Raw genomic sequence first — 16,493 nt, forward strand, 5'->3', positions numbered from 1 at the left:
TCACCCACCTACTTTGTCTCTTCTCTATCATCTCCTCTCCCACCCTTCTCACCAAATCGTTTCCTTCCACAAGAACATACCTTAAGTACTTCCACTGTCCCTCCCTTATCCTGTTTTTAACACTGGAGCTTCCTATCTCCCCCTGAGTGCTGCTTCCTGTGCATACATTGGTGCCCTCAAAATCTTCCTGTACACCCCATTCTCTATCCTCTGCAACTTTTTTATGTCTGTCTTTGTGATGTTTATTATATTTACCCCATACAGGATGGATGGCAGCGCAACATTTTTCCAATAAGTCTTTCCTATTAACATTCTTGAACAGCTCTTTTCAATTACATTGTATGTCATATTTGCTAGCCTTCTCGCTTTCCTGAACATTTCTTCCTTTTGCATTTGAAAACAGTTCCTCTTGTCATTGACTATTATTCCTAAATATTTAATTCTATCCCCAACACTAATGCCCCCTATATTTTCTGGTTTGTTTTCCATATTAAAAATGATAATATTGCTTTTCTGCTTATTTACTTCTAGTCCATATTCTTTAGCTATAGTCTCCATCTTCTCTATCACCTGTACTGCTTCCCCTACACTATTTGCCAAAAGCATGCCATCATCTGCAAAGAAGAGTGAGGTAATCCTGAACGCCTCATCTTTGTACCCACATTCTAGCTCCTGAATTATTTTAAAAGTAATCATCTTAAACAGTGTAGTTGAGGCAGTACATCCCTGTCTAATCCCATTGGTCACTTCTATTTCTATCTCCTCCTCTTCTTTATCTATCTCTATCTTAGTTCTATCTCCTACATAAACTCCTGCTATGAAGTTAATTATATCTGGGTTTACCTTGCTATCCTTTAAAACTTCTATTAACTTTTTTTTTTTTTTTTTTTTTTTTTACAGCTAAGGAGACAGCTCAAGGGCGCAAAGAAAAAAAAAGAAAAAAAGGCCCGCTACTCACTGCTCCCGAACAAAGGTTAAAGGAGTGTCCAAAATCAGAGGTTAATTTCGGGAGGAGAGGTGTCCTGATACCCTCCTCTTGAAAGAGTTCAAGTCGTAGGCAGGAGGAAATACAAATGAAGGAAGATTGTTCCAGAGTTTACCAGCGTGAGGGATGAAAGAGTGAAGATGCTGGTTAACTCTTGCATAAGGGGTTTGGACAGTATAGGGATGAGCATGAGTAGAAAGTCGAGTGCAGCGGGGCCGCGGGAGGGGGGGAGGCATGCAGTTAGCAAGTTCAGAAGAGCAGTCAGCGTGGAAATATCGATAGAAGATAGAAAGAGAGGCAACATTGCGGCGGAATTTAAGAGGTAGAAGACTATCAGTATGAGGAGGAGAGCTGATGAGACGAAGAGCCTTAGCCTCCACTCTGTCCAGAAGAGCTGTGTGGGTGGAGCCCCCCACATGAGATGCATACTCCATACGAGTGCGGACAAGGCCCCTGTATATGGACAGCAACTGTGCAGTGGAGAAGAACTGGCGTAGACGGTACAGAACGCCCAGCCTCGAGGAAGCTGATTTAGTAAGAGATGAGATATGAAGTTTCCAGTTAAGATTTTGAGTTAAGGATAGACCGAGGATGTTTAGTGTTGGGGAAGGTGATAGCTGGGTGTTGTCAAAGAATAGGGGATAGTTGTTTGGAAGATTGTGTCGAGTGGATAGGTGGAGAAACTGTGTTTTGAGGCGTTGAAGGACACCAGGTTCTTCTTGCCCCAATCGGAAATAATAGTAAGGTCTGAGGCTAAGCGTTCTGCAGCCTCCAGCCTTGAGTCGTTAAGTTCCTGAAGGGTGGGTCTTCTATTAAAAGAAGTTGAATAATGCAGAGTGGAATAATCGGCGTAGGAGTGGAGAGGACAGTTCGTTTTGGAAGAAGATCATCAATGAACAACAGAAAAGAGTGGGAGATAGGACAGAACCCTGTGGGACACCACTGTTAATAGATTTAGGGAAGAACAGTGACCGTCTACCACGGCAGAAATAGAACGGTCAGAAAGGAAACTGGAGATAAAGGTACAGAGAAGGATAGAAACCGTAGGAGGGTAGTTTAGAAAGCAAGATTTGTGCCAGACCCTATCAAAAGCTTTTGATATGTCCAGCGCAATAGCAAAAGTTTCACCGAAACGGGTAAGAGAGGATGACCAAGAGTCAGTTAAGAAGGCTAGAGATCACCAGTAGAACGCCCTTGCGGAACCCATACTGGCGATCAGATAGAAGGTCAGAAGTGGAAAGGTGCTTTTGAATCTTCCGGTTAAGGATTGATTCAAAAGCTTTAGATAGACAAGAAAGTAAAGCTATAGGACGGTAGTTTGAGGGATTGGAGCGGTCACCCTTCTTAGGTACAGGCTGTATGAAGGCATACTTCCAGCAAGAAGGAAAGGTAAATGTTGACAGGCAGAGGCGAAAGAGTTTGACCAGGCAGGGTGACAGCACGGAGGCACAGTTTTTAAGGACAATAGGAGGCACTCCATCAGGTCCATAAGCCTTCTGAGGATTGAGGCCAGAGAGGGCATAGAAAACATCATTTTGAAGAATCTTTATAACAGGCATAAAGGAGTCAGAGGGGGATGAGTAGGAGGAATATGCCCAGAACCGTCCAGAGTGGAGTTTTAGAAAAGTTTGAGAGAGGAGTTCAGCCTTAGAGATAGATGAGACGGCAGTGTTGCCGTCAGGACTGAGGAGTGGAGGGAAAGATGAAGAAGTGAAGTTGGAGGAGATGTTTTTGGCTAGATGCCAGAAGTCACGGAAGAGTTAGAGAAAGCAAGGTTTTGACATTTTCTATTAATGAAAGAATTTTTGGTTAGTCGGAGTAAACTCGAGGATCATGAAACTCGGATAGCACGAAACTCGAGAGGGTACTGTAGTTTCTAGTTGTAAGGAAAAACCAAAAATGTTTTATAAATTGATAAGAAAAAGGTTCGAGGAGTTATCAAAACACCTCTCAGGTCAGCAGCCAGAAAGGGAGTCTTCCCTGGGGGATTTTGTGGTCCCCCCCCCAGGCTGGGACTCCGAGGCAAGGAGAAGATGCGCCATTTTGAATTTTGAATTTTGGGAAAAGCTGTGAGTGTTGTGTGAATGTAGTGTGGTGTGGATAGAGAGAGGATCTGTCCTTAGAGAGCATGCTGAACTACTCTCCGGTGTTGGTGAGACAATAGGGAAACGGTTAATGAGGTAATGAGGTATGGGGTATTTTTTGACGAATATATTTAAAATCGGACGAGTACATGTTTTTCGCTCAGCGTGGCCGGGAAATCCTAAATTACCATGTGGTGAGGTTTGTTTTCGTAAAATTAAAACTCCTCCCCCTTGGGGGGGCTTTAGAGTAATAGTCGGACATACGCGTCATAAGACGCTCTTGTCAACATATGCGGTATCATTCGCATATACGTAAAAATTGCATTAGAATATTTTATTTCTTCGTAAATTTTGTCATCTGTCATCCTCTCTTTTTCGCGCGGAGAGGCAGGGGAGGAAGAGAGGTGCCACCGCGCCAGTGCCAAGCGAGAGACAGACGGGAAAAGTATGTCGTACTTTTCTCTCCTCTCCAGCCAAAAAAACGTCCCGACAAATGATGTACAAGCGCAAGGCAACCAGAAAAAGTCACCAACATCAAGAGGGCTTATGGAGCGGCCAAACCTCAGAAAACAAGCAAGAGAGTAGCGTAGAAGCAAGGCACTCCCGCGGCACTCGCGCTACCTGGCCACAATGAGGAAGGTGGCGCCTTCTGACACCCTCACCTGCGAGTGAGTAATACTTTCTTAGAAAGGGGGACCAGATGCCTTATCATTCTGAGGTAAGTCAACAAGGTATATACAGTCATATGTGAGAATTTCATACCAATCAGATAAATACAAATGGCAAGACATGGAGAAATGTAAAAAAAAATCTTTAGGAGCCGATATCTCGAAAAGTATCTTTTTAACCTTCAAATAATTTCACAAAATCGGTAAAACGTCTGAATGACTTTTGTTGGGTATCATTTTAAACTACAACTAAAGGGCGATTTTTTGTTGGAAATGGATTTTCAAAAATGTCAAAAGAAAACGGGACACAGAGTGGAGAAAATAATAAATGACAAAAAATTGTAATTTTTTTTCTTCAAAGACAAAACAAAAAATAAAAAATTTCTATGGTATTTTTTTCAGAGCGATTAACTGAAAAATAAAGCCTGTGAAACAAAAAAATGAAAAACACGCTTTGTTTGAGGCTCTCCTAAACTTCACCCGATTTTGATGAAATTCGCAGAATATCATTTCTTTACATCAACAAACAACATACTACAATTTCAAAGCTATTGGACGTACCATATGCGCAGGAGGAGACCCATAGGCGCGCCCCTTAACAGGAAGAGAAATGAGAATGGTGATTGGAGAAGAGAAATCAAATTGGAGGAGAGTAGAGAGTGGAGTTCCTCAAGGCTCAGTTTTGGTACCAATAATGTTCATAATATAAATGATATGCCGATAGGTATAAAAAGTTATACGAGTCTTTTTGCAGACAATGCAAAGCTAATAAGAAAAGTGAAGATGGAGGAAGACTGCGAAGAACTGCAAAAAGGCCTGGACAGAGTGTATAGATGGAGCCAGTTATGGGAGATGGAATTTAAGGCGAGAGTCCGGGTAGGAACGGTGTTGCCACATGTCTGGTAAATATGCGTGAATCACTCTGATTTTTATGTTATAAAGTATTGACAACATGTAGATCAATGTTAGACATTCAGCCCCATTCTAGCCCCCAACAGCCCCTTCCAAAAATCAGGCGTGTCATTCTGGCGTTATTATTGGCCCCACAACTCTCTTTCTTGATGGTGAAGACACGTTATGATGTGCATTGTTTCTCTGTTGTTAGATTTTTTAGTTTAGCTTTTTAATTTTTTTATTATTTATTTTCGAAAAAAAAAATTCACTTTTTTTGACCAAGAAAATCTTAATACAAAACAGCAGCTCACATAAATAACAAAAAACAGCGACGGACATTGGATGAAGAAACATTCCTCTGCCTTTCAGTTTTTGTTTCATTGAAATCAAGCTAAAACTGGCTCCAAAATAGATTTTAGAAGGGGAATAACTTACATTTTGAAATACAGGCCGATAAAGTTTATCGACCGATCTCACACCTGTTATAACACTAGGAAGTGTTTTCAGGTAAACTATGTGTTTTTTATGATTATCTACAGTCTGATAATACAATCATATGTATTTCCAAGCATATCAGGCTCCTAGTCCCCCCCTGCCCTTTCTAAAGGCAAGGTGTTGTCTCGTCCAGTGAGGGGTATCAGAGTTGCAGGAGCATGAGGCGGTGGTGGTGTCACAAAGGAAGAACAAACAACAGCAGACCTGCTGGTCCTTACGAGGCTGTTTGTGACAAGCTACACTAACTACCTAATCAAAGGTGGAAGATGAAGGACAGCAAAGGCGAAGGCTCCTCCCCACCCCCCCATCCCTCCAGCCAAAGCTGGCAGGAAAGGAAAAAGAACCATGCAGCATGGAAAAACTGCATGGAAATTATGTAGGAAAGAGGAAAGAACTACCATTACTGCTACCACTAACCAGGCGATAAAAGCGGACAAGGACACCAGTATTCGAAAGAACTTAACGTTATTACGACAAGGAGTAATATCTTAGTTGCTGGTTGGATTCAAAATACTTGTCTAATCTATTCTTGAAGGCCGTAACTGTTGTACTATCAACGAAATCACAGGGTAGAGAGTTCCAAACATTAACAACTCGACTGAAGAAGTGTTTAGCTTCGTGCGACGAGAATCTTTTACCACTTATCTTCAAATTGTGATTTCTTCTTGTTCTGTTCAATCGATCAATTGTAAAGTAATCTTCCGCATTAATATCACTGAATCCTTTAAACATTTAAAGCACTTCTATTAGATCGCCTCGCATTCTTCGTTTTGATAGGCTGAATAAATTTACTTCTTTAAGCCTTTGTTCAAATGACAAATTTCTCAACCTAGGAATCATCTTTGTTACTCTTCGTTGGACCCATTCCAACTTTTCTATGTCTTTTCTGTAGTAGGGAGACCAAAACTGTACACAGTACTCTAGACGGGGTCGAACCAACGAATTATACAGTTTCAATGTTACTTTTTCTGATTTATTATTAAAGAATCGTCCGATGAAGCCAATCAATTTGTTTGCAATTTTAACTACCTCTGAACAATGCTGACTGGGCTTTAAATCGCTTGATACAGTGATTCCAAGATCCTTTTCTTTACTTACTGCAGAAAGTTGTTGGCCATTCATTACGTACCGAACGCGATTGTTATTTTTTCTGATGTGCAACACTTTACATTTGTCAACGTTAAATTTCATTTGCCATTGATTGGCCCAACGTGCAAGTTGATCTGGATCTGATTGTAAAGCTCCTTCGTCGAGTGTCGCAGTTACTTTACTAGCAATTTTTGTATCATCAGCAAATTTTGATACTTTGCAAGTGAGCCCATCATCGATATCATTAACATAAATTAAGAGCAGCATGGGGCCAAGCACTGATCCTTGAGGTACGCCGCTTCTGGACGTCGAGCCAGTTAGATGTAACACCGCTTAGAACTTTTTTTTTTTTTTTTTTTTTTTACATTGCTGCCTATTGCCGGTAGGCTTCTTCCAGTGGATCCTGATGGTCGGTCCAAGGCTTCATTCCGGTGGGTCCTGATGGTCGGCCCAGCCCGTTCTGGCGCAGGCGGTGTTTATAGTGGCGCCATCTTGCATTGGCTCATGCTGCCCTCCCAGAGCATTTTTGATCCTTGAATCTAGAGTCCGGGTTGATAGGTGGTCTTCTGGACAGCATGTGGGTAGTTTTAAGCCACTCAAGGCGGCTGAAAATCCCAGCTTGGTGGCACCGGCGGGATTGAACTCGCGCCCTCCTGAACACGAGGTCACTTTGACGACTCAGCCACCGCTCAGAGAGCCAGTCCACAAGCCAATTGTGAATGTTACCCGAGATACCGTGTGCCGATAGTTTGCTGAGCAATCGTTGGTGGGGGACCTTATCAAATGCCTTTTGAAAATCCAAATATATGATATCTACTGATCTGCTTTCACCGAACACCTCAAAAATAGAATGAAAAAAATCAAATAAGCTAGATAAACACGAACGTTTACTTCGGAAACCATATTGCGAATTATTTATTATATTATTTTCTTCGAAGAATTTCACCATATTGTCGCGAATGATAGTCTCCATTAACTTACAAACAATCGATGTCAGGCTAATTGGTCGATAGTTTCCTGGATGAGACTTGTCCCCCTTTTTGAAAATTGGTGTGACATTTGCAAGTTTCCAATCTGACGGAACTTTTCCAGCTGTTAAAGATTTATTGAATATGATGGAGAGCGGTTTACGAATTTGATGTTTGATTTCTTTTAAAACCCTAGGGGTAATTTTGTCTGGACCAGGAGCTTTGCTTGCTTTAATATTTTCAATTGTGCGTAAAATGTCACTTTCTACGATGAACACGCCACTTAACATCTTTTCGGTCCTTCTAACCTCCGGCGGTTGAGGTGATAAACAATCTTCGTCGGTAAATACGGATGCTAAAAGTTATTTAGGATTGTAGCCATTTCATTTTCATCGTTCGTGTGGTTACCATTATCATTAACAAGCGGTCCGATACCACAAGTGAGTGACTTTTTATTATTTACATAGCTAAAAAATTCTTTAGGATTAGATTTACTTGTTTCCGCTATATATTCCTGGCGAACAGCATCATGAGGGCCAGGACCAGGTTGGCAAACTGCTTCACACGCTCTGAAAGACACAGAAACTGCTCAGCAAGGACTGTAGGCGGGCATCATCAACACTTCCCTCACATCAACTCTTTCCAAAGGCCAAGAAAAGGTATCAATTGCATTCTAATGACGTGAGGTAATCCAGCTTTCCAGACAGACAACAGATCAAAAATAGACAAACTATGTAGAAGAAGCATTAGTTTGAGAAGGCTATAAGAAAATCCAGCTTTCCAGAGAGACAACAGATCAAAAATAGACAAACTATGTAGAGGAAGCATTAGTTTGAGAAGGCTATAAGAAAATCCAGCTTTCCAGACAGACAATAGATCAAAAATAGACAAACTATGTAGACATCTTTTCCAAATTTCAAAATGGTGCACCTTCACCCTGCTCGGAGTCTCGCCTGGGGGACCACTCTATATACTATGATCAATAGTTTTAAGCCTGTAAAGAATAACCATTGTATAAAATGGAAATAAAGTTTCTGATTCTGATTCCTCTCCTTCCTTCCCTTCCGCCTTTATCCTTCTCTCCCTTCCTTCCCTTTCATTCCATTCCCTTCCCTTTCCTTCCTTGACCTTCCATTCCCTTCTCCTCTCTTCCTTTCCTTTCCTCTCTTCCCTTCCTTTCTTTCTTCTCTTCTTCTAATCAAAATAGATTAGATAAATTCATGGACAGCGATATTAGGTGGGGTTAGATACACGGGAGCTTAGGTTCAAAGGAGCTGCCTTTGTACAGGCCTACCGGCCTCTTGCAGACCTACGTTCTGATGTTATTATGTTCTTCCCTTCCTTGACCTTCCCTTCTCTTCCCTTCCCTTCCTTGACCTTCCCTTCCCTTCCTTGACCTTCCCTTCTGTTCCCTTCCTTAACCTTCCCTTCTCTTCCTTTCCTCTCCCTTCCCTTCTGTTCCCTTCCCTCACTCACCTCATCACTGGTTGGTCAAGTTATACACAAGCTCGGAGGAGTGGAAGATGCACTGGTGAGGAGGCTGGAAGACCACGAGGGGCGGCGCCAGGCTCACCATTAGACTGGGGAGGTACACGGGTTGCTCTGGAGAAAGTGAACACCAGGTTACCTATTCAATTTGTTTTTCCAGAAGAGAGAGAGAGAGAGAGAGAGAGAGAGAGAGAGAGAGAGAGAGAGAGAGAGAGAGAGAGAGAGAGAGAGAGAGAGAGAGAGAGAGAGAGAGAGAGAGAGAGAGAGAGAGAGAACTATCACTACAAGCTACAGAAACCCAGAGACAGAGACAGACAGAGACCAAATGAGAAGTAGACATAAAACAGCCATTATCAAGACACCTCTCCACCACAAATTGACCTCTCTCTTGGCCACTCTTTACTTTCGTCTATTATGGCAGTGAGTAGCGGCCTTTTTTCTATGCACTTTTGTTGCCCTTGAGCCGTCTCCTTTGTTGTAAAAATAAATAAAAGCTACAGAAATCCAGAGAGCCAGACACAGAGAAAATGAGACAGCAAAAGGAAGAAGAAGAAATGAAAAGGGAAAACTAAGACAAGGAGAGGAAGAGAGAAATAAAAAGGAAAAGAATGAAAGGAAAACGGTGAAAAAATAAGACATAAGAACAGAAAGAGAACAAAATGAGAACGGAGGAAATGAAACAGGGATAAGTAGAGAAAGAGAAGGAAAGCAATACTACCAAAGAGACAGACACAGAGAAAATGAGAAGTAGATAAAACAACCATTAGCACTAAAAGCTACAGAAATCCAGAGAGAGACAGACACAGACAAAGACAACCACAGAGACAGACAAAGACACAGACAGACACAGAGAAAATAAAAACAGAAAAAAAAAACCATCATGAAAAGCTACAGAAGTCCAGAGAGAGACACAGAGAGACAGAGAAAATGAGAAGCAAATAAAACATCCAAAGAGACAGAGACACACAGGGAGAGAAAATGAGAGGAAAAAAGAGATAGACAAAGACAAAGAGAGACCCAGACATAGAGAGAGAAAATGAGAAGCAAATAAAACATCCAGAGACACAGACATAGACAGACCCATCAATTAAAAGCCACAACCAGAGATAGAGACAGAGAGACATGCGAACAAAGAAAAAACAGGGTCGCCAACTCACCAATCAGCTCCAGGGACGAGGAGTTCAGGAGCCCGTACTCAAGCCTCATAATGATGTCACCGTCCAGGTCCTGCTTGTCCTTCTGCAAACACCACCAACAGCGAGGTAAAAAAAGTCGCTGAGTCAAATCCTGCCACACCACACCACACCCAGCCGCACCACACCACACCATACCCAGCCGCACCACACACCACACCACACCCAGCTGCACCACACACCACCCCACACCATACCCAGCTGCACACCACACACCACACCAGCCACACCACACCACACCACACCACACCCAGCCGCACCACACCACACCATACCCAGCCGCACCACACACCACACCACACCAAACCCAGCCGCACCACACACCACACCACACCACACCATACCCAGCCCCACCACACCACACCACACCCAGCCGCACCACACACCACACCCAGCCACACCACACCACACCACACCACCCACCACCACCCCACGCCACACCAAACCCAACCCCACCCCAAACCACACCACCCACCCCACCAACACCACACCACACCCAGCCACACCACACCACACCCAGCCACACCACACACCACACCCAGCCACACCACACACCACACCACACCCAGCCACACCACACACCACACCCAGCCACACCACACACCACACCACACCCAGCCACACCACACACATCACACCCAGCCACACCACACCCAGCCACACCACACCCAGTCACACCACACACCATACCCAGCCACACCATACACCATACCCAGCCACACCACACCACACCCAGCCACACCAGATTACTCTCCCTTTTCCTTCCTTGGGATTTCCTTCCCTTGCTCTGCCTTCCCTTTCCTTCCCTTCCTGTTCTTGGGCTAGCCTTCCCTCCTTCCTACTGCAGCCTTCCCTTCCTCTTCCTCCCTCACATCCCCTTCCGTACCTTGGTCACTATAACTACTGTAGGCAGACACACTTCAGAAGTGGATCTTCATGTGCCTGGCAATGTCTCTCTTTGTCTTAAAGAGCTTTCCACAAACATCACATTTGAACTCTCTAAGGCCATAGTGCCTGAAGACATGTCGATTGAGTGCCTGCTTCACACTGAACCTCTTCCCACACTCTTCACACTCATTACTTTTTACACCAGTGTGTGTAAGGGTGTGTGTATCAAGGTGACTCTTCCGGAAGAATTTTTTCCCACATTCCTTACATTCATAGTTCTTCACACCAGTGTGTGTAAGGGTGTGTGTATCAAGGTTACACTTCAGGTTGAATAGTTTCCCACATTCCTTACATTCATAGTTCTTCACACCATGGTGGGTACGGGTGTGTGTATCAAGGTTACCCTTCAGGGTGAATAGTTTCCCACATTCCTTACATTCATAGTTCTTCACACCAGTGTGTGTAAGGGTGTGTCTATCAAGGTGACTCTTCAGGATGAATTTTTTCCCACATTCCTTACATTCATAGTTCTTCACACCAGTGTGTGTAAGGGTGTGTCTATCAAGGTTACACTTCAGGATGAATTTTTTCCCACATTCCTTACATTCATAGTTCTTCACACCAGTGTGTGTAAGGGTGTGTGTATCAAGGTGACTCTTCAGGATGAATTTTTTCCCACATTCCTTACATTCATAGTTCTTCACACCAGTGTGTGTACGGGTGTGTGTATCAAGGGTACTCTTCTGGATGAATTTTTTCCCACATTCCTTACATTCATAGTTCTTCACACCAGTGTGTGTAAGGGTGTGTGTATCAAGGGTACTCTTCTGGATGAATTTTTTCCCACATTCCTTACATTCATAGTTCTTCACACCAGTGTGTGTAAGGGTGTGTATCAAGGTGACTCTTCAGGATGAATTTTTTCCCACATTCCTTACATTCATAGTTCTTCACACCAGTGTGTGTAAGGGTGTGTCTATCAAGGGTACTCTTCTGGATGAATTTTTTCCCACATTCCTTACATTCATAGTTCTTCACACCAGTGTGTGTAAGGGTGTGTCTATCAAGGGTACTCTTCTGGATGAATTTTTTCCCACATTCCTTACATTCATAGTTCTTCACACCAGTGTGTGTAAGGGTGTGATATCTGAGGCCTTGCCTTGTGGTGAATTCTTTTCCACATTCCAGACACATAAACTTCCTCTCTCCTTTGTTGCTGGAGTTGCCAGCAGCCAGTTGCTTCATCTGGTGACCACTGACCCTCCTGCCCCCTGCAGCAGTCTGCTCCTGCTTGTCCTGGCCACTCATGCTGCTGTCCAGCCCTGCAGGTGAGGCTGCCCCAACCTTTGTGAAGCTGAGTGTGTTGTTGTTGTCCTCGTTCTTTCCTTGTTGTCTTTTCTCCTCCTAGGGCCTAGGGTCCATGGTCGTGGTCGAGGGTGGACGTGCCCGTGAGAGCTCTGTAAAGTGAAGGAATTCTCCAATAGTAATATTGCCAGATGAATGAATCGTTCGAAGAATAATCCGTCTAGTAAGCAGGCGGGCACAAAACCAAGGATACTGTTGGATCTGGCAAAACAAGCCTTGGCTGGGGGCGGGGATGATCAGCTGACAGGGGCAGACGATAGCGACGCAGATAAACAAACAGACACATGCCCAGTCTGTAAGGTTAAGGTTGGTGAGGAAGACAAGGCTCTAGGCTGTGAACTATGTGAAATGTGGCACCACATAAAGTGTGAGGAGGTCACTGAGGCAGAGTATAATTTCTGAGCAGCAATCAAGTAAGTAAGATTCACTGGTATTGTACCAAATGCGATATTGTTGCGGGAAATTGTTCAAACAAGTAACCAACACATCCAAGAGACAGGATAAAGTAGAAAGACGTATGGATGCCCTGGAAACTAAAACCACTGAGGCCTTAGAGGAGATCAAGAGTGATGTCAAGAATCTGAAGGAGGAAATTAGAGATGATATCAGGTCTCAAGTGAACAGTGAGTTCAAATCTAGGATTGATGAAGTCAAGCAGAAAGTTGGGGAGGAAGTCAAGAGTGTGATTAATGAAGCAGTGGAAAGCAAAACAGTTGATATAACAGTCGACACGAGGAACAAAGTGAGTGCAGAGGTGAAGGAAGATTTGGCAAAATCCTACAGGGATGTCTTGAAGACAGAGGCATCAAAGGTTTGCAGTGGGTCTAGTACTGAAGGAGCTACTGCTTTTGGGCTCCTCAATGCTCATAATGGTAAAGAACTGTTGGATAAAACTACCAATCAAGTACAAAATAGATTAGACAGGAAAAACAACATTGTCTTGTATGGTATCCCAGAGAAGGTGAAAGAGGGCATGAACTTGGCAATTAGGTCTGAAAAATTGAGCATGACAAGCTAATTTTCATAGAATTATGCAGTGAGATGGGCTTGACATGTTTGGACAGTGATATTGAGGAGATAAGACAATTGGAAGATACAAGGAGAAACAGAACAGAGTAGCCTACCAAGGCTCATAGTGGTGACTCTGAGAGGATCCTTGAAAGAAAGGATTATGAGATGCCAAAGGTGAAATATTTAGGAAGGTTGGTGTGTCTCATGATATGACCATTGAGGAAAGGAAAAGAGAGAAGGAACTCAGAGCAAATGCCGGAAAGAAAAACGTCGAGGAGAAAGATTCGGGAAACTACTATGTAGTTTTGGTCAGTGTTTTTGATAGTGTCTGTAATAGGAGAAAGCTGAAAGTAAATGTCAACAGAAGTAAAGTGACGGTTTGTGAGCGAAGTAGAAGTGAGGTTGTAGATTTTGTATGCCCATATAGAGTGGGAATTGAATGTGAAAAAGAATGCAAAATAATTCTGAATGGTGAAGAAATGGAGGAGGTCAATGAGTTTACGTACCTTGGATCAGTTATGCGTAAGCATGGTGGTATGGAGGGAGAGATAAGAGAAAGGGCATTGCAAGGAAGAAGGGTGGTAGGGTCTTTGGGATGAATCATGAATGGCAGAAGTGTGAGCATGGAAGTAAAGAGGGATTTGAGAAATACAATAATAGTACCAACCCTCACATATGCAAGTGAAACATGGGCCTGGAATGAAAGTCAGAGGTCTAGAGTGCAGGCAGTGGAAATGAGTTATTTGAGGAGTGCTTGTGGTGTGAGTAGAATGGATGGAATGAGTAATGAAAGTGTGTACGAGCATTTTGGAATGTGTCACAGGGGTGAAGGAAGAAGTGGAGTGGTGGAAGAAGTGAAGCGACAGACCTTAAAGTGGTTTGGCCACATGGAGTGAATGGAGAGAGTAAGATGACCAGAAGGGTGTATGTGAGTGAGATAGAGGGAGGAATGCTAGAGGAATACCTCCAGTGAAATGGAGGGATAGGGTGCAAGAGTACATTAGGGAGAGGGGGAAGATCTTTGAGAAACTTTGAGCAAGCAAGGAGGGAGTGTCTGGATAGAGAAAGTTGAAGCTCTTCTGCCGTGGCCATCCCCTGGTGGGAGCTCCTAGGAGCAGGCGTCGATGAAAATGATGAACGATGATTAAGAGGAAGTCCCTGGAACCTGCATATACTGAAGGTAAAAAGTTGGAGTAAGGAGATAGAGGAACCACAAGCATAATCCAAAATAAAATATGTACATCTGGGTCAAGTAAAAGACTTTCATGTGTTACTTTGTAATGTCGATGTATTAACTAATGATAAGATAGTGGAGCTGGGAGCAAAAGTTGAAGAGTTACAGACACCCCTCATGTGATAGCGTTACAGGAAGTCAAACCAAAAATCATCGTTTTGATAGAGACATTGCGGAGTATAATAACTTTGAAGGGTATGAGAGCATTGGAAAAATCTAGCACTTGAGGATAAGGAAGAGGACTGTTAGTATATATAAATAAGGATATAGCCTATGACATTATCCAGATGAAAGAGGAAGCTTGCAAGTATATAGCAGTTAAGATCAAATAAAAATGAGGAACTATTGTTCACGTCTATTTATAGGAGCCCAAGCAGTGATAATGAAAATAACGAGAAAATACTGAAGTTACTACAAGAAACCAGCGAATACAGTGCAAGGCACAAAATTATTGTTGAGATTTCAACTTGCCTAATACAGAATGGGGACACTTAACATGCAAATCTGGGGAGGACAGCCTTAGCCTGGAGTCTCCTAGAAAGGTCCGGGATTGTTTACACTCAGCACATACAGGAGATCACCAGATTCAGAGGGACCTGTGCTGGGAACATATTAGCTCTGGTATTCACTGATGATGACACAACGTTGAGGGACTTAGAGATAACAAGCCCACTTGGGAAGAGTGACCACGGATGTGTTAGTTGTAAATGTGATATAGAATCACAGGACAGGAAGTGCAAAAGTAAAATTTATCTTTATGAAAAGCGGATTTTGATCAATTAAAAGGACTGTTATCAATTGATTGGGACGTATACCTTGATACTCACGACATACATGAAATGTGGAGAGATTTAAGCCAGTTACTAGAGGCTGTCAAAGTGTGTATTCCTCAAAGGAATTCAGAGGTAAAGATACACTCAGGAAGAGGACAAATAAAGGCTTGGAAATATACAGAAGACTGTGGCCAAAGATCAAGAAGAAAAACGATATTGGAATAGATTGAGAAGAATGCAGGATGGTGGCATACATGGGTCAAGTGAATATATACAAATGCAAGAGGATTACCGGAGATTAAGTAATCAAGTTACAAAGGAGACTATAAATGCTATTAAGGACACCGAAGACCATTGCTCAGAATGTCCAAACAAACCCTAAGATATTCTGGAAGTGCGTGCAGTCAAAGACTAAGTCATCAGTGGGCGAATGTGACCTTTATACGAATACTGAAAAACAGCCAAACACAAAGCGACGAACAAAAAAAGTGAGGGTGCTGGCGAACTTCTATAGTACTGTTTTTACTGAGAACCTGATGGGATGACACCCAACGTTGATATTAAGAATGTTCCTCCCTTACCAATCATAGAATTTACATGTGATGCTATAGAAAGAGTGATCGATAAATGCAACGTCATAAGTCTCAGGCCCAGAGGGGTTGCACCCACGGGTGATAAAAGAGGTGAAGGGAATAATTTCCCCGCCACTCAGGAAGATATTCATGTTGTCGCTGCAGAGCAATGAGTTACCTGAAGACTGGAAAATCGCGAACATCACACCGATCTATAAGAAGGGCGACAGAAATGAACCAGGTAATTACAGACCTGTGAGTTTGACCTGTGTCATATGAAAAATAATGAAACCATAATAAGAGAAAAATTTGACCGTTTGAAGAATTATCAACTACTCAGCAGAAAACAATACGGATTCATGACGGCAGATCAACGGTGCTGCAGCTTATTACCGTGCTAGACAAATGGACGCAGTATCTGGATGAAGGTAGCGCTGTGATGTTGCATATTGCCATTTTGCTAAAGCATTTAATAAAGTTCCACATTGGAGATTAATTGAGAAAATAAAAAGTTATAACATCAGGGGCAACATTTTAAACTGGATAGCAGCATTCCTGACAGAGAGAAAACACAGAGTTATAGTAAATGGAGAAGAATCAGACTGGCAAATGGTTACTAGTGGAGTGCCCCAAGGCTCAGTGCTTGGACCACTGTTGTTCATTATGTACATAAATGATCTACCAGATGGTACTCAACAGTGAATTATTTTTGCACTGCCGATACTAAAGGTCTTCAGACAAACTGGTAAGAGAGAGGACTGTGTTAGACTGCAGGAAGATCTCTAG

The 16,493-nt window shown here is 42.9% G+C and overlaps 1 long non-coding RNA gene across 2 annotated transcripts; it reads left to right on the top strand.

The window, feature by feature from the left end:
* The first annotated feature begins 10,756 nt into the window (after window positions 1–10,756).
* Window positions 10,757–12,081, top strand: LOC126990605 (uncharacterized). 2 transcript variants are annotated; one of them, XR_007744594.1, is made up of 3 exons: window positions 10,757–11,066; window positions 11,151–11,318; window positions 11,571–12,081. It is a non-coding gene; the product is annotated as an uncharacterized LOC126990605 (long non-coding RNA). The 2 variants fall into 2 exon arrangements; XR_007744593.1 differs by having other exon boundaries at window positions 11,653–12,081.
* Window positions 12,082–16,493: the final 4,412 nt, after the last annotated feature.

Source organism: Eriocheir sinensis, unplaced genomic scaffold (genome assembly GCF_024679095.1).
Source record: "Eriocheir sinensis breed Jianghai 21 unplaced genomic scaffold, ASM2467909v1 Scaffold1800, whole genome shotgun sequence".
NCBI lineage: Eukaryota > Metazoa > Arthropoda > Malacostraca > Decapoda > Varunidae > Eriocheir > Eriocheir sinensis.